The sequence below is a fragment of the Bubalus bubalis genome, chromosome 1 (assembly GCF_019923935.1).
Source record: "Bubalus bubalis isolate 160015118507 breed Murrah chromosome 1, NDDB_SH_1, whole genome shotgun sequence".
Lineage (NCBI taxonomy): Eukaryota > Metazoa > Chordata > Mammalia > Artiodactyla > Bovidae > Bubalus > Bubalus bubalis.
Genome location: NC_059157.1, coordinates 119,841,751 through 119,861,211, shown reverse-complemented (window position 1 = coordinate 119,861,211; position 19,461 = coordinate 119,841,751). Strand labels below are relative to the sequence as shown.

The window sequence follows — 19,461 nt, the reverse complement described above, 5'->3', positions numbered from 1 at the left end:
ACTGTTGAAGCCTGGCTTGGAGAATTTTGAGCATTACTTTCCTAGCATGTGACATGAGTGCAATCATGTGATAGTTTGAGCATTCTTTGGCATTGCCTGTCTTGGGGATTGGAATGAAAACTGACCTTTTCCAGTCCTGTGGCCACTGCTGAGTAGTCCAAATTTGTTGACATATTGAGTGCAGCACTTTCACAACATCATCTTTCAGGATTTGGAATAGTTCAACTGGAATTCCATCACCTCCACTAGCGTTCATAGTGATGCTTTCTAAGGCCCACTTGATTTCACATTCCAGGATATCTGGCTCTAGGTGAGTGATCACACCATCGTGATTATCTGGGCTGTGAAGATCTTTTTGGTATAGTTCTTCTGTGTATTCTTGCCACCTCTTCTTAATATCTTCTTCTTCTGTTAGGTCCATACCATTTTTGTCCTTTGTTGAGCGCATCTTTGCATGAAAAGTTCCCTTGGTATCTCTAATTTTCTTGAAGAGATCTCTAGTCTTTCCCATTCTATTGTTTTCCTCTATTTCTTTGCATTGATCACTGAGGAAGGCTTTCTTATCTCTCCTTGCTATTCTTTGGAACTCTGCATTCAAATGGGTATATCTTTCCTTATCTCCTTTGCTTTTGGCTTCTCTTCTTTTCATAGCTGTTTGTAAGGCCTCCTCAGACAACCATTTTGCCTTTTTGCATTTTTTTTTTCTTGGGGATGGTCTTGATCCCTGTCTCCTGTACAATGTCATGAACCTCTGTCCATAGTTCTTCAGATCTAATCTGATAGACAGAGTCAGGCCACCTCCCTCCTTATCCATTCCTCTAAGTATGGGGAATCTTTTAGTAGTGGCAGTGCCTACACTCCTCTTCATACACTATTCACAGCCTGTGACAGATCGCACTAGCAGGGTTACCCTGCTTCCCCTTTAAATTCTTTAACAAACTCATGGGCTTCTCTGTTCTGAATGAACACATGCCGCTAAAGCTAAGTCATACACTCAGGTGGTATTTTGGTTCCTCAGTCACTTTTTGTTGCTCTTAATGATTCTTGCTGATTGCCCAGGTAGAGAGAGATCCTTGCACCTGCTTTGTGAATAGCTCTTTGTTTTGAGAAAATTTCCTGCAGTCCCGTGAATTATGCCACTTAAAAATTTTAAATATACCATGCCTCATTTACATAATTTCACATACCTCTGCTTATTAGCACTTGCAATACTTTCCTTGCTCTTGCATTTATTAAATATCATGGATTAATAATCTTTGCCAAACAACTTGAAACCTAAACACATAAGGCAAATATGCAATAGAATATAAAAAAGAAGGTACTGACCACACCCCAAAGATACCAACTGATGTCCTCTGTAAATGGTGAGCCCAACTGATGTATTTTGACATTGTTTTAGCCCAACTACCAGTTGTGAATGCTCTTAAATTGTACAATCTTGGAATGTCAAACCTAGAAGCTTATGTCATTTAGTTAAATACTTACATTTTACACATGGAAAAGAAGTAAGAGGTTGCAGGGAGTAATGGATTATGATCACGTGACTAAAACTTTAATGCTAATAACAAGCAGAATTTAATAGTATGTGAAGATTTTCTAGAGGCCCTCCAGCCTGCCCCACCAACTTTTCATAATGACATTTTATTTTCTCCAGCACAGCTGCTTCTCCAAGTCCTCTAAGAAAATTCTATGTTTGCCTCATTCACAGGAGAAAGTGTAGAGAGCGATTCACCTGGAGACACATTGGATGTGATGTGCGTTTATGAATGTTTCATCAATTCTTAGGCTCTAGGCAATGGGGAAGAAAGAGAGAAGCTGAACAGGTCTATATGAACAAGATCCCTGAAAGAGAAAAGAGGAAAATGTTGGCGTAGGGTTAGAGATGGAAGGACACTAAAGAAGCTGATGCTTTTCAAAGAATTCAGAAAGTGAAAGCTATTATCAATACTTCCTGTTTGCTCTCAGAATCCAATGCTGATTCATTTGACAGATAGCCATGTCTGAGTTAGCACCAATTTTTCCCACCATTACTGAATAGTCCAAAAATCACTGAATAGATTACACTGTGAAAAATGCTCATTTCAAACTTTTATATGAAATATTCCTAATGTCAATGGAGAGAGAAGTATTATTCCTGGGCATGAGGATAAAGCCCAACGAAAAAAAATTTCTGTTACTTTTAAAACGTGTGAGATTAAACCATATGCAGTTGCTATTTTTATAGGCCTAAATGGTTGAATATTGGCAATTGCATAAAGTTAAATATAAAAATTTCACTTTCTATTCACAACATACATGTGTTTATTTCAATATAAGGATAGAATTTTAAATTTCTTACCATTGAGTAGAATTTGTGGACCAGGAAGGTAAACCATGTTTGGCCAGTAATTTGAGTATCCTCTGGCAGTTTGAAGGTGGAAGAAAAGCAACAAACATCTCAGAGATGCTAAGCTAGGCAGGGTAAGAACCACGAGGGAGGGACTGGACTGGCTGGATTCAAAGTCAACTTGGTGATGGGGTTTGTAGAATAGTTAGAGATCTAGGTATAAGAATGAACAGAATAAACTCCCTCCAGATAATCTGATCCCCAAGTTATTTTAGTCTTGTCACCTCCACAGTGCTGAGTACACCCTGTGTCAACCATTTCTAGGAAAATTTAGAGACTCTCCATCTGGAGTTTTCAGAGACAGAAGGTATATTCATAACAGGCAGGAACATCTATTTTGTCTTGACTCCTTTGTGTGTGTGTGTGTGTGTGTGTGTGGGTGGGTGGGTGGGTGGCTGTGTGGGTGTGGGTGTGTGTGCGCGTGCTAGGGGAGTTTCCTGGGGTGGAAACTGGATTGTGATTTACTGGAATAGTGAAAGCAGAGGATAGAAAGCAAAAGGTTAGAAACCAACACTAACTCTGGACAGTGGCTCTACTTATTTTGTTAGATGCCAGAAACTTTCCATTTTTCCCATTTAATTTCTGTTTGCTAATATCCGTTCCCTAGTCTCCTTAGTTGTAAAACATTTAAAATTAGAGCTTTGCTGTCTTGTCCAAGGGATAGACTGGGAAGCGGTGGGAACTTTTAGACAGGGAGAAACAGTAGGTTAAGTTCTGTGAGGTCTAAGGCAATGAAGGTAAAAGAGGAGAGTGAAAAAGTTGGCTTAAAATTCAACATTCAGAAAACTAAGATCATGGCATCCAGTCCCATCACTTCTTGGCAAATAGGTGGGGAAACAATGGAAACAGTGACAGACTTTATTTCTGGGGGCTCCAAAATCACTGCAGATGGTGACTGCAGCCATGAAATTAAAAGAGGCTTACTCCTTGGAAGGAAAGTTATGTCCAACCTAGACAGAATATTAAAAAGCAGAGCATTACTTTGCCGACAAAAGTCTATCTAGTCAAAGTTACAGTTTTTCCAGTAGTCATGTATAGATGTGAGAGTTGGACTATAAAGAAAGCTGAGTGCTGAAGAATTGATACTTTTAAACTGTGGTGTTGGAGAAGACTCTTGAGAGTAGTCCCTTGGACAGCAAGGAGATCCAACCTGTCCATCCTAAAGGAAATCATTTCTAAATATTCATTGGAAGGACTGATGCTGAAGCTGAAACTCCAATACTTTGGCCACCTGATACAAAGAACTGACTCATTGGGAAAGACCCTGATGCTGGGAAAGATTGAAGGTGGGAGGAGAAGTGGACAACAGAGGATGAGATGGTTTGATGGCATCACCGACTCGATGGACATGAGTTTGAGCAAGCTTCAGGAGTTGGTGATGGACAGGGAAGCCTGGTGTACTGTAGCCCATGGAGTCACAGAGAGTCGGACACAACTGAGCGACTGAACTGAACTGAAGGCAATGAAGATAAAAAAGATCCTGGGTCTGAGGACTTACTGTTATAAAGATATATGTAGCAGGAGGAAGGGAAGTGAAGTTGCTCAGTTGTGTCCGACTCTTTGCGACCCCATGGACTGTAGCCTACCAGGCTCCATCCATGAGATTTTCCAGGCAAAAATACTGGAGTGGATTGCCATTTCCTTCTCCAGAGGATCTTCCCAACCCAGGATCAAATCCAGGTCTCCCGCATTGCAGGCAGACATTTTACCGTCTGAGCCACCAGGGAAGTCCAAGGAGCAGGAGGGTTCCTCAAAAGCCCTATAAGGGTATGGATGCTTTGACCAGACACTCTGGTCATAAAAGTGAAAGTTCACCAATCTTTTCAGGTTCCACATAAATGCATCACTATATAATAGTTGTTTTCTCTTTCTGAGTTACTTCACTCTGTATAACAGTCTCTAGGTCCATCTACATCTCTACAAAAAGCCCAATTTATTTCCTTTTTATGGCTAAGTAATATTTCATTGTATATATATACCACATCTTCTTTATCCATTCTTCTAGAGGCATAGACATAGAGAATAAACATATGGACAGCAAGGGAGAATGAGGAGGGGTTATGATAAATTGGGAGATTGGGGTTGACATATATACACTACTATGTGTAAAACAGATAACTAATGAGAACCTATTGTATAGCACAGGGAACTCTACTCAGTGCTCTGTGGTGACCTAAACGGGAAGGAAATACAAACAAGAGGTGATACATACATATATATATATATATATATATATATATATATATATATATATCAGATCAGTCGCTCAGTCATGTCTGACTCTTTGTGACCCCATGAGTCACAGCATGCCAGGCCTCCCTGTCCATTACCAACTCCCGGAATTCACTGAGACTCATGTCCATCGAGTCAGTGATGCCATCCAGCCATCTCATCCTCTGTCGTCCCCTTCTCCTCTTGCCCCCAATCCCTCCCAGCATCAGACTCTTTTCCAATGAGTCAACTCTTTGCATGAGGTGGCCAAAGTACTGGAGTTTCAGCCTTAGCATCATTCCTTCCAAATAAATCCCAGGGCTGATCTCCTTCAGAATGGACTGGTTGGATCTCCTTGCAGTCCAGGGGACTCTCAAGAGTCTTCTCCAACACCACAGTTCAAAAGCATCAATTCTTCGGCACTCAGCCTTCTTCACAGTCCAATTCTCACATCCATACATGACCACAGGAAAAACCATAGCCTTGACTAGATGAACCTTTGTTGGCAAAGTAATGTCTCCGCTTTTGAATATGCTATGTAGGTTGGTCATAACTTTCCTTCCAAGGAGTAAGCGTCTTTTAGTTTCATGGCTGCAGTCACCATCTGCAGTGATTTTGGAGCCCCCCAAAATAAAGTCTGACACTGTTTCCACTGTTTCCCCATCTATTTGCCATGAAGTGATGGGACCAGATGCCATGATCTTTGTTTTCTGAATGTTGAGCTTTAAGCCAATTTTTTCACTCTCCTCTTTCACTTTCATCAAGAGGCTTTTTAGTTCCTCTTCACTTTCTGCCATAAGGGTGGTGTCATCTGCATATCTGAGGTTATTGTTATTTCTCCCGGCAATCTTGATTCCAGCTTGTGCTTCTTCCAGCCCAGCATTTCTCATGATGTACTCTGCATATCAGTTAAATAAGCAGGGTGACAATATACAGCCTTGACAAACTCCTTTTCCTATTTGGAACCAGTCTGTTGTTCCATGTGCAGTTCTAACTGTTGCTTCCTGACCTGCATACAAATTTCTGAAGAGGCAGATCAGGTGGTCTGGTATTCCCATCTCTTTCAGAATTTTCCACAGTTTATTGTGATCCATGCAGTCAAAGGCTTTGGCATAGTCAATAAAGCAGAAATAGATGTTTATATATACACATACCTATATATGTGTGTGTGTATATATATATATATGATTTACTTTGCTGTTCAGTGGAAACTAACACAACATTGTAAAGCAACTATACTCCAATAAAAATTAAAACAAACTAACAAAAAGATCAAATGGGAAAGAAAAGTGAAAGTCCATAGGCATGTGAATATTGCCAGCTGTGTGAGTAAGAGCCTGGGGCCAATGAGTCAAATCTTTACAGAAAAGAGAAGAGCATGCTTACACAGACTCTTGGCTCCTACAACCACATGCGTTGATGCCAACAGAAGAGTAGCAAAGGGCAGCCTCATGAAAGGAGAAAAAAATCATTTGAAACCCAGCTAGGAAGAGAAGAAATCAGTCTGGTTTCCTTTTAAGATCCAAATTAATTCAGAATGTGGTTTTTCCATTTCTCAGAGTCATCTCTCAATTTTTCTCCACTCAACTCTTAAAGAAGGGGACCACATCAAGACAATATTTGATCTACTCCATAATCAGACCAAATGTTAAGTATTCAAGTCCTTATTTTATTTCAAAATGAGTGTTTCTTGATACCTGGGCAAAATCTGATACTTTTCCTTTAATACATTTTCTTGGTCAGTACCAGGACTTTAGAAAGAGCTCTCATTTGATTTTTAAAAGATAATTAGCAAACTGGATATCTATACAAAAGTAATTTTGTACCTCAGCAAAAGAGTGTAGTCAGCAGATAATTCACTCCTGTGGCTTTTCATTAGCCAACTCTCCCTTGGGGCAATTTAGAGGTTAAGGCCCTTCTCATCTATTCTCTCAGCAGCTGTTAGAATTACAGCTGCATTTCACCAGGCAAGGGGAAAAAAGGATAACTCTCACCAGAACTAACCTTTATAATTAAGGTAGATGTCATTTATTACGTGTCTCATATGTTATTCATTTTAGGTCTATTATTTAATCCTCTCAACAACCCTATGAGTTAGAGCTCATTTCTATGTTAAAGAGGGGGGGGGGGAGACAAAAAAAACAGGTTTGAGGATATTAAGTAGTTTCCCCGACTCACACAGTTAATAAATGGCAGACTGGTCATGGTCTTTGTGACTCCAAAGTCTACTACCTTTCTGCTCTGGCCTTATAGCATCCCTCCCCTTTAATTCCACACACAGGATTAAAAAAAATCTCAGCCATCATCAAGGCTCCTGGGAATAAGAGTATCTAAGAGGAGAAGGCAATGGCACCCCACTCCAGTACTCTTGCCTGGAAAATCCCATGGATGGAGGAGCCTGGTGGGCTGCAGTCCATGGGGTCTCGAAGAGTCGGACACAACTGAGTGACTTCACTTTCACTTTTTACTTTCATGCATTGGAGAAGGAAATGGCAACCTACTCCAGTGTTCTTGCCTGGAGAATCCCAGGGACAGCGGAGCCTGGTGGGCTGCCGTCTATGGGGTTGCACAGAGTCGGACACGACTGAAGTGGCTTAGCAAGAGGAAATGCAAGTACCTCATCTCCCAAAGGTGATACATAACCCCACTGCTATAGTGGTTTTCATAATTTTTTAAATGCAAAAAACTTACCCAGAACCTACTTGGAAAGTAGAAACACACTTTATTAATGTATGTTTACATGGTAAGATCAAATGTGCTACATTTGCTTAGTATAAAGAAGTAAGCTATTTTTATAAATATGAAAATCTGAAATTAGGAGTAAAATTAGCATTTTAATTTTTTATCAGCTTGACTATCAATTAAATACAGAATATTTACACAACCCCCTAAAGCAGCTTCTGAAAATTATTACTGTAGAATCTTTCCTTCATCTCTTCAAAATGTACCATCTCCTAAGAACCAGAAACGGAGGGAATAAGGAAGAGTTCCTGCTCTTAAGAGCTCATGTTTTAATCAAAAGAGAAATAGCATGATGACCAATAATGTAAGGATGAAATGTCAACTGAAGTACAAAATAGTATTGGGGTTTGGAGCAGGATGCTGACTAGGTGTGAGGTGGGGATATTGGTTGGAGAAGAGGTAGCTTTTCAAGAGTGATGGGAATAATCCATCTTGTGATCAAGAAAACAGCTTTCAGATGGAGAGGAAGGCATGATGATGAGGAAAAGGGTAGATAACAGAGCTAAAAGACAATCTGTGTTGTGCGTGGGGGAGAGTTGTGATGTTATGACTAGACAGGAGAGTTGGCATCGGGTGGTAAAGTCTGTGAATGCCCTCCTGAAGAAGGGCAGCTCCTGAGCTATAGGTAAAGGAAACCATCAGAAAGATTTTGAGCAAGGAAATGAAGATAACTAAACTGTCCTTTCCATGAGGTTAGTCTGACAGCAAGCTCCAGTGAAACATGGAGAGAAGAAGGGACAGGCTATTATAAAGGAGAACAATGAATATGATTATCATGACCCCAGTGAGTGGGGTCATTACAAAGAAGGATTCTTCATGAGGAAGCAAGGAGACAAGTCCAAAACTATGGGATGGGACGAGTAAGGATACAGAGATGTCCTGGGATGCTGGGTTTAATAGTGCTTCTCCAAAAGTCACATCCACATGGAAACCATAATTGTGAACTTATTTGGAATAAGGTCTTTGCAGATATAATCAAGTTATAATGAGGTCATAACTGGATTAGGCAGGGTCCTAAATCCAATGACTGCTGCCCTTGCAAGGACAAGAGAGATTTGGAGACATGAAAAGACAGACCCACAGGTAAGAAGGCCATGTAATGATGGACACAGAAGTTAAGATGATATTGTTGCATGCCAAAGAACACTGAGGCCTGCTAGCAACCAATAGTAGCTAGGAGGAGGCAAGGAAGGAGCCTTCCCTAAACCTTTTAGAGAACAGTGCTCTGTGAACACCTTGATTTTGGACTTCTAGCCCCTAGCCCATGAGATAATACATTTCTGTTGTTTTAAGCCAACAAGTGTGTGGCAATTTGTTACAGCAGCTCCCAGAAACTAATCCACCTGGTAAAACTTAGAATAATAGAGATCACCTCAGGGTCAAGGAAAGATTTATAAACAGGGTTTCCTGATAGTTCAGTTAGTAAAGAATCTGCCTGCAATGCAGGAGACCCTCGTTCAATTCCTGGGTTGGGAAGATCCTCTAGAGAAGTGATAGGCTACCCACTCCAGTACTCTTGGGCTTCCCTTGTGGCTCAGCTGGTAAAGAATCTCCCTGCAATACAGGAGACCCCGGTTCAATTCCTGGGTTGGGAAGATCCCCTGGAGACGAGAAAGTCTACCCACTTCATTATTCTGGCCTGGAGAATTCCATGGACTGTATAGTCCATGGAGGTGCAAAGAGTCAGAGATGACTGAGTGACTTTCACTTTCAATATACTAACAAGAAGAGAGCACCTTTCTATGAAAAATTCCACGATGGGCCTTTGTTGGGGGCACAGAGGTAAACAAAGCATTGCATCTAATTCAAGAATCTTACATACTAATTCATAAAGATCATGATAATCAATAAAGGGACTGTAGCAGATGAAAAAGTTGACCCTCAGCAGAGAGAACAGACGTACTAAAATCCACAGGGCTATCAAGTGGCAGAAATGGATTTGAACCCATCTTTCCTGCCTCCTAATTGAGTTCTAAAGAAAGATTTTCACAGGATAGAAAAGTGAAAAGGAGGAGCATGGCAGGGTGGACGAAGAGGCTTCGAAAAAGGAGCCTGGGGCTCTTCAAGAATCAGCTCCTATTTTCTTTTCTAAAAATCTGTTCCTAGATGGAAGTGTGATCATCTGCTTGCAGATTCCCAGTCCCCAGGTTCTGACTCCCCTAATGTCTGAGAGTGCTGTCCTATTTCTTTTAAATCTTCAAAGAATGACAACAATGACTTCTTTGCTTTGACCATTTTAATCTCAGCTGCTACAATAATGAAACTTGGAATAGGTAGGTCACCACAAGTTCAGAACAAATGTGTCAAGTGTTTCAGAAGCTGTGAACTTAGAGAAAAACTAGATGTGCCAGCCAATAGAGATAACCACTGCCTTGAGAAAGGCATTTGATGTGTGTTTTCATCACACATTAATATTACAAATTGTTTGGATTTGAGGGGAAAAAAATCACCATGCTGGTTGTTTAAGTTATTCTCTCTTTCTTTTAGGAAGAACTAAAATATGAACCAGCCAGAAAGAAGAGATTTGGTTGACCAAGACATGTCTTAGAGTTTGGTCAAGGACCCTGTTCACAGGTTTCTACACGTGTATAAATGCTGAAGATGGAAAGGCCTTTCCTGATTTGTTTGGAGAATTGAAATAGAACTTTAGTAGGTACTGTCTCACTTAATTCTTAGAACAACCTTAGAGATCTCAGTCGACCTTTTCATGTGAGAGATGTTAAGGCTGATTCCCCAGAGAGGGGAAATGACTTGCTAAAAGTAAATTAACACAAGAGGAAATGACATGACAAACACTTGCAGAGATGTTTGGCTTATTTAGTCACTGGAAAAATAGAAAACAAAGCAAACTCATGACACTACTTTACATCCATTGAGTCAACAAAAATTCAATATTTTATATATAATTTTATTTTATCTCAATTAATGATCAGGCAAGGAAAGAGACACATTCATCCATGGAAGACATAGTAATTGCATTAAACTGGTAAGTTTCTTTTCAAAGGCAATATGCTAATTTAAACCACGAGTCATAAACACAGCCCTACCCTGTGACTCAGTAGTCTAATCCTTACATCCTAAGGATTTGTAGTTCTGTTCAAAGACTTTTAGAAGGGTGTGATTCAGAATTTGAGACCTTTAAGATCTTATCACCTGAGCTTTTTCAAAAGCATATGAACAAATGGAGAGCCACAGAGAAATGATTTTCCAAGTTTCTGAGCCAGGGTTGGAATCTAAGATTCCTGCCCAAGCATAAGATTCCTGTTCTGAAGTAGTTTAGTGAAAAGATAAATACAACCCAGATCTCCTCCAATCAAAGAGCTAGTTTAGCATATTGTTAAGAGCCTGCCTTCCTGGCATCAGACTGTGGCTCTACCAGTTACTAGCTAAGTGGTTTACAGCAGGTACTTAATTTTTGTGTTCTATCAGCCAAGCCAGTGTGCTAAGAGAATCTTTTGTATATTTCCACTATTGCTGCCACACCCAGTTTACGTGGGCTCTGACTGACTCTGTGACCTTGTGCAGGCACACTATAGGGTACTTCGCCTCTAGCCCTGACGCCTGCCTCTTGTCACCAACCCTGAGGCTTCCCTGCTGATACTCAGGTGTGATATGTGCTAAGTCCAAAGTGTGTCGGAATAAAAGATCTCATGGAGCAGATGGGAACTCGTGGATAAACAGTTCCTCTTTCCTCCCCTTATATAACTATTTGAGATGAGTTTTTACAGCTTTCTTGCAGGATGGTCTCCAGAGGGGATAGTCTCATGAGATGGAGCAATTGATCACATTTGATGGTTACCAGCTGGATAACGCACCTTCAAATGGACTTTCCCCACTTCCTTGCCTCGTTTTACTATTGCCTGCTTCCTTGAGGTTGAACCCTGAATAAAGCAATTCATGGTACTCTTGGCTGTGGACTCCACTTTTTAAAAAAATTTTTTATTTATTTTTGGCTGAGCTGGTCTTCATTGCTGTGCAAGGGCTTTCTCTAGTTGCAGTGAGTAGGGGCTACTCGTTGTGGTGCGTGGGCTTCTCACTGTGGCGGATGCTCTTGTTGCAGAGCACAGGCTGTAGGGTGCAAGGGCTTCAGTAGTTTCGGCACATGGGCTCAGTAGTCGTGGCCCCCAGGCTCTAGACCACAGGCTCAGTGGTTGTGGTGCATGGGCTTAGTTGCCCTCAACGTATGTGATCTTAGTTCCTGGACCAGGGATTAAACCCATGTCTCCTGCATTGGTAGGTGGATCCTTAATCACTGGACAACCAGGGAGGTCCCTCCACTTTCTTTCCTCTGAAGCCAAACAAAGGCAGATGGTACCTAGCTATATATGGTTATAGGGAAGAAACATTTAATGAGTAAAAATAGATAATGTGCTCAGAACTGTGTCTGACATATAGTAATTATTTTGTAAGCATGAGCTATTTTTATCTATCATAACACTATGTATCACTGTGTACTGAAAATGGAAACTATTTAGATGCTACATGGAGAACTGTATGTGAAATAATAGTAACCAAAAACAGCACTAAGAAACAGGCATCACATAGATTATAACTCCATAAAAATTATATATACCCCCTGGTGGTAGAGGGATGCTATGGAGCTGGAATTGTGACTCTATAATGGGGAAGAGGTGCTATGCTTATGTTTCCCCAAAGGTGGTTATTTATCCAAAGTGGAATTTAAATAAATGGATTGGATACAGTCTCTTGGAGACTCTGCACACATTTCTGCTGAGAAATTCGATCCAGTGCTTCTCCTAGATGGGAAAGCCTTCCAAGCGGGACTTTTATTTTTTGTATTATAGTTTTAAGCCACTTTCCTATAATTCACTGTTTATAAAGACTGGAAACCAAGAGGCAGTAGTTGTGATGAAACAATTTGCTTTACCTATGCGCAGGGATCTCTGTTTCTACTTCTGTGGGGCTGTGACATGGCAGACACCTCTCCCCGACTTGGGGACCAATCTCCTTTTCAGTAAGTCCTCAGCATGCCACTAATTCAGTAAGGCAATGAGACCGGCTTCTCCCCTCTCCTCTAAGGCCTTTTGGAGTGCAGGCTAGGAAAAGGTGAAGTGCTAATTACAAGGACCCAAACCTTGACCTTGACTTCTTTAGAATCTCATGTACATCACTCTTGTCAGAGAATGGGTTAATGTGAACAGGAAGCTTCTTTCTTTGGAGATGGGACCCATTTACTTGTCTGGGAGCCCTGGTCTGTCTTTGGTCACATGGCCCATGTTGGTTTAAACTCTCTAATGGCTTCCTTAGGCACTTAAGAGTTAAATCCAACTTCTCATCTCCATTACAAAACTTCTTCAACCTGCTCCTGTTATCTCTCAGTCCTTATTTTATACTGCTCTCCTGGCTCACTCTTCTCTAGCTATATCAGTTTTTTTGTTGTTGTTGTTGTTTCTTAAATGTTTCAAGCTTGGCTTCACCTAAGGCTCTACAGACTTACAGCCCAGAACACTCATTCCCTTGACGTTCACTCATCCAATTTCTTGTCGTCACCCAGATCCCTTCAGAGAAGCATTCCCTGGCCATGTGGGCTAAGATCCCTGAGTCACTCTATTGCATATTACCCAACTGCAGTTCTCTGGAGGATAGCTATCCAGTTTTGTTTCTGTGTTTAGTTGTTATTTGTTCACCATGAGGCATAAACCTCACAGGGGAAAGAACCATGTGTATTCTATTCTCCTGTTCTTCCTCAGAGCCTATAATGGGGCCCAACACAGCACGCTCAGTAAGTATACGGGGGCTTCTCTGGTGGCTCAGTGGTAAAGAATCCACCTATCAATGCAGAAGACTCATGTTTGATCCCTGATCCGGGAAGATCCCCCATGCCGCAGAGCAACTAAGCCCATGTACCATAACTTATTGAGCCTGTGCTCCAGAGTCTGGGAACTGAAGCTACTGAGCCCATGTGCCCCAGAGCCCATGCTCCACAAGAGAAGCCACTGTGAGGAGAAGCCTGTGCACTGCAACTGGAGAGTAGCATCTGCTCCCTGCAACTAAAGTCTGTGTCCAGTAACGAAGACCCCGCACAGCCAAAAGAAATAAATAAAAATGAAAAAAACTATATGGCATGAATGTATACTATATATCAATAATAAGTATGTGTAGCAGATATTTCCAGGTGGCTCAGGCAGAGAAAAAGCTGCAAATGATAGCCTTTCTTCTCTCTCTTGAAGTAGAAAGTAGGTCAGTTACATTGCTTTTCTACCCCTTTGTACACCAAAAAATATGTTATTAATACCTTTCAAGCAGTAAAGGAAAAAGAGGGCACAGAGGCTGATCTACCTGTGCCTTGTAGCTTGTTGTCTCAGAATAGGAACTGGTTGAAGAATCACACACAGCTCCAGATTTAAAGATTTACCGTAAAACTGTAGTCATCGAGACAGTGTGGTACATACTGGTGACAGGATAGGCACATTGATCAGTGGAACAGACAAGAGAGCCCAGAAACACCCATACAGATATGGTCAGTTGATTTTGGCAAAGTTCCTAAGGCAATTCAGTGAAGAAAGAATGGTCTTTTCAACAAATGATGTTGACATGATTGGATATCCATGAACCAAAACATGAATTTTTACCTAAATCTCATACCTTCTATGAAAGAAAACTCAAAATGAGTCATAGAGCTAAATGTAAAACACAGAACAATAAAACCTTTAGGAGAAGTCATAGATACATATATGTTTCTGACCTGGAGTTAGTAGAGTCTTTTTTGTGTTGTTGAAAATAACACAAATTTTTTATCTTAATGTTTCTGGAGATCAGAAATCTGGGTTTTGTTGGGCTAAAATCAGGGTGTTAGTAGGGCTGCAATCCTTCTGGAAGTTCAAGGGGAGAAAGTATTTCCATGCCTTGTTCAGCTTCCAGAAGATTCCTTGGCTCCGGACCCTTTACTCCATCCTCAAAGCCAATGGCACCCCATTCTAGTACTCTTGCCTGGAAAATCCCATGGACGGAGGAGCCTGGTAGGCTGCAGTCCATGGAGTCGCTGAGGGTCGGACACGACTGAGCGACTTCACTTTCACTTTTCACTTTCATGCATTGGAGAAGGAAATGGCAACCCACTCCAGTGTTATTGCCTGGAGAATCCCAGGGATGGGGGAGCCTGGTGGGCTGCCGTCTATGGGGTCGCACAGAGTCGGACACGACTGAAGCGACTTAGCAGCAGCAGCAGCAGCAAAGCCAATACTAGCATATTCTTGTCTCTCTCTCTTTCTCTCTTACCCTGTCCCTCAGTCGGAGAGGTCTTCAACATGACACCAAATACCTGATCCATAAAAAATTGATATATTACGTAAATTGGACTTCATAAAAATTAAAAGCTCATACTTGGTGAAAGACACTATTAAGATAATGAAAAGCAAATGAATAAATGAAAATACTTGTAAGTCCCATTTGATTGAATAAAAATATTTGTAAATCTTATTCCTGACAAAATACTCTTATTTCTATTATGTAAACTCAATTTTAAGAAAATAAACAATTTAATTTAAAAAATGGGCAAAAATATTGAACCAATTTGCTAGAGAGGAAATAAGAGTGACAAATAAGCACATAAAAGGATACAATAGGAAAATGAAACTTAAACCACCATGAGTTACCATCGTACACCTATGAGAATGGCTAAAATTTTAAAAATTTAGAAAATCAATGACTAACTTTACCAAGTCTTGATGAGTTTGTGGAAAAACCAAAATTCTCTTGCACTTTTGCAGAGGAGGCAAAAATTATACAGCCATTTTGGAAAACAGTTTGGCAGTTTCTTATAATATTAAGCAAACACTTGCCATATGACTCAACAGCCCACTCCTACGTGTTTACTCTGAGAAGATGAAAACTTATGCTCACGTGAAAACCTGTACATAAATGTTTAGAGCAACTTTACTCATAACCACATCCAACCGAAAACAATCCAAATTACTTTCAACAGATGAATGGATAAACAAATGCAGGACATCCATATGATGGAAAACGATTCAGCAGTAAAAAGGAACAGAAAGGGAAACATGGATAGAACTCAAAGGCATTATACTGAGAGATGCCTCTTTGAAAGGTTCTATGTTGCATGATTTCATTTACATCACATTCTCAAAAAGACAAGACTATAGTGACCGAGACCAGGTCAGGAAGTGCAGAGGTTGGTGAGGGACGAAGGTGTGGCTGCGAACATGAGGGAGTTTTTCAGGGCAATGGAACTGTTCTGTATACCAGTCATAATAGTGGTGATAGGAATGTATTCATATGTTAGAATTCATGGAACTGTACACCAAGGTCAGTTTTGTTACATGTAATTTAAAAAATAAAATTAAGAAAAATATGACTGATACTGAGACCTTGAATCCAGATTCCACTGTTTTCTGGGCATGCCATATTGGACTAGGTACTTTCTTTACATACCAGTTTTCTTATAACCTCAAATACATATGAGTATCCACGTTTCAGTGGGATATTTGGTTAACTGAATGGGGCAATGTATGTAAAGTTGTATGTGCAGTGGTGTATAATAAGCACACAATAAACATTAGCTGTCAATAACAGGGTCTCAATTTTCAGGAAAAAAAAAATCTTTAGTGGAGGCTGTATAGCATGGTAAAAAGAACATGAGCTTTGTGAACAGTCAGACTTAGCTTTGAAGTACTTATCATCTTGAACAAGTTAATCACCCTCTCGGAATTCAGTTTCCTAATCCTAAAAACATGTATAATAATAGTCACTTTGTAATATTGTGGTGAGCATAGCAATTACATATGGAATACCTGGCACTTAGTTGGTGCTCAATAAATGATAGCTGTAATTATGATTTAGAGTGTTTCAATAAATAAAACATAATTTCTCCTGACAGTGAAAAATTATGCTTACAAATGGATAATCCCCAATGATTAATTACACAGCCAAAGAAAAGGCTGATGTTATGCAAATGTTTTAGTTTGTACTGGACTGGCCATTCACACATATTTTCCTATTCATAGCCAAAATATTAATTGGTTGAAATGAGTGCTGTTGCATTCTAATGAGCTCTTAAAAGGGCAAAAGATTTTTTTCTAGCACAATGCAGAATAGATTTTCTATGATAGTGTGTGTTTTTCCATTTTGCTATTTTGTTTTGTAAATCTAGTCCACAGTTCTATAAAGGTGACCTTCATTTTATAATACTTTCCATCTCTCATCTCAAGGGTATGTTTCAGAGTAAATTAAAGTGGGCGCCAAAGGAACCTTGAGTCATCAGCCAGAGAGGCCTAGTTATCTCCATGGACTAGATGTTCAGAGAGAAGCTGAAACTCTTCTGCATTGACGGTTTTCTGGGTTACTCTCGTAGTCATTATCACTGCCGGCATCACGGTCATATCATCATCATCATCGTCATCCACCAGGCTCAGGTTATTAAAAAAGCACTCTTTGCTTCTATAGCACCTCTGATCTTCCTGAATATTATTTCTCTTTCTTTTTTTTTTTAACCTGCTTTGTTCATTGATCCACGAAAAGGGTAACAGTTGTGTTAAGATGGTAATGCCTGTACATTTAAAGAAACGATGTCACTCTTTCAGCCAGGTATATAAAAACACACCTTCAGCCGAAGACATTTCTTATAAGTTAGGTTATTCTTCAGTGTTAATAAAAATGTTCTGAAATGGGTGATATGATTTTATTGTTGCTTATGATATTATAGAGATTATTGATTGGAAAGGAAGAACAGAGTACTTGAAGCACAAAGCTGGAAAAGAATTTAGAAATCTTTCTAAGATTCCAGATCTAGAAATTCTAAGGTTCTAGGAGATCTATAGAAGAGCATCCTGGACAAGTGTGATGGGCAAGTGGGAGGCCAAATCAGACTGTGAGCCCAGGTGTCCTGCCCACAGGATAGGCTTGTGCTTGTGCTCAGTTGTGTCTGGCTCTTAGGAGCCCCATGGACCAGGTTCCTCTGTCCATTTGATCATCCCTGCAGGAATATTGGAGTGGGTTGCCATGCCCTCCTCCAGGGTTTTTTCCTGACCCAGGGATGGAAACTGCATCTTCTGCATTGGCAGGTGGATTCTTTACCATTAAGTCACCTGGGAAGCCTGACCATGGCCTGGTAGTCCAGAGTATTAGCTACATTTTACTTATCTATTCCCCTGGTGGCTAAGATGGTGAAGAATCTGCCTGCAATGTGGGAGACCTGGGTCAGGAAGATCCTCTGGAGAAGCAAATGGCAACCCATTGCAGTATTCTTGCATGGAGAATCCCACGGACAGAGGAGCCTGGGGTCACAAAGAGTTGGACATGGCAGAGCGACTAACACCTCTGTGGATACTAGGTAACAGATTTTGATACTGCAAACAATGCAACAGTTAACATCGTTTCATGTATCCCCCTGATGAACTCATGGGAGAAATTCTCTGAGTACACCCATTAGTGGGATTTTTGGGTCATGGGATACACCGATCTTAATTTGACTCAGCATTACCAGATTCCTTTCCACAAGGTTGTATGTTTTACACTAAAACCAGCAGTGCCTGATTGTTCCCATGTGCTCAAATCTTTGCCAACGTTTGGTATTATCTTCCTCTCTTATTTTGCCATTTTGGTATGTGTAAAGTGGGACTGCATTGCTATAGCTTGCATTCTTCTGATTATTAACATCTCTTGCTTTCATTCTTAAATTACCTCCTTAAGGTCTTTCTTTCTTACCAATTACCTTTTCACACCCTTTGAATAGTTTTCTATTTGTTTTTCTGTTTCTTTTTTGTTGATTTTGTAGGAGTTCTTACATAGTCTAGATACTCATCTCTTGACTGTTGCAGATGTCACAAATACATTTTTGCATTCTGCCCTCTGCTGTTGTGTCTTTTACTGAGCAGGAATCCTTAACTTTGATGGTGTCAAATCCATCAGCTTTTAACTTTATGGTTTGTACTTTGGGATGTTCCTTTGGAAGATTTTCTTTATCTTTCACAAATATATCTTACGTACTCTTTTAATAACTGTATAGTTGTATTGTTAGCATTTAGATCCTTAATCTCTCTGGAGCCCAGGTTTGAATATGGTATAAGGTTGGGCTACAGCTTTGTATTTCCTCACTCATAGTAATATTGCACCTTCCCTAGTGCCATCTAAGCAATCTACCGTTTCACTTCGATTCCATTCCAGTCCCATTTGAAATGCTTTAGGATATAAATATTTTCTACTAAATCCAGTAAGATTTCCTGGATCATAGATACATATGCTAAATCCTGAGAAGAACAGTGCTGGTTGGCTAGCTTATTGGCAACTGAAGCCAAGACCAGGATGCATGAGATAGGATGCAGGGTTTAAAATCTTTAGAGCCTATTCACAGCATTGTAAGACTCAGCTTACTGCAATAATGAAGTCTGCAATTCAACAGGAAAACACAACCTTTCCTGTTGTGTCAAGATAAGAAGACTAGACCTAATGAACTCCATGAACTGGTTTGGACTTGCAGGCCAGTCTAATCCCCTCTGGACATCAACTGTTTCAATTAGGAAATGACTTTCATTTGATGTAGCAGGCTACCAATTAAATTTTTATGTGAAGAGTTTTTGAAGCTAAAGAAAATTTTAGAAAAACCACTGGTGTAGATGGTCTCCCAATTTTCTGTAAATTTTCTTGTTAGAGTTCCACATTTTCATTGAATTTTAGTTATCATCTATTATTAATATGAACTCATCTTTAATTTTTATCTCTAAGTTGGCTATTCAGAACAATGGGTAAGAACTACTATAGTATCTTTGCTCTGCACAATGAGGGTCAATAAATATTTGATGAGCAAAAGGAGGTTGGTGATACCAGGTGAATGGAAAGGGTCATTTTCATTTTTATGTCAATAAACCATGGAGGAGAAGGGAAAAACATTTTTAAGTGAATTGGTAATTTGTCTTTTTTCTTTGCAAATTAAATAAGACTGAGATACTTTCTGAGAATGTTTCATTAAATGAAGTCAATTTTATGAATGTTAATAATAGAAATGTTTTCCGTGGTTATCCAAAGATGCATGTGGTACCCGCCTTCTTCAATTTACTTACAAGTGTCACTTGAGTCAGGCTGGGATGCAGCTTTTTCTGGAACAGATGATGGTGTGTGTATGTGTGTGTGTGTGTGTGTGTGTGTTC

The 19,461-nt window shown here is 40.1% G+C and overlaps 1 long non-coding RNA gene across 2 annotated transcripts in view; it reads left to right on the top strand.

Annotated features, from left to right (window-relative positions):
- The window catches only part of LOC112585183, a 31,221-nt gene extending 19,973 nt beyond the window's left edge, over positions 1-11,248 (top strand). Inside the window, exons 1-3 of one of the 2 annotated variants that reach the window (XR_003109621.3) lie at positions 7,123-7,228; positions 9,827-9,992; positions 11,068-11,248. This is a non-coding gene — a long non-coding RNA (uncharacterized LOC112585183). Of the gene's footprint in view, positions 1-7,122; positions 7,229-9,826; positions 9,993-11,067 lie in introns of those variants that run through there. The other variant, XR_006551359.2, reaches the window with a different exon arrangement.
- Positions 11,249-19,461: the final 8,213 nt, after the last annotated feature.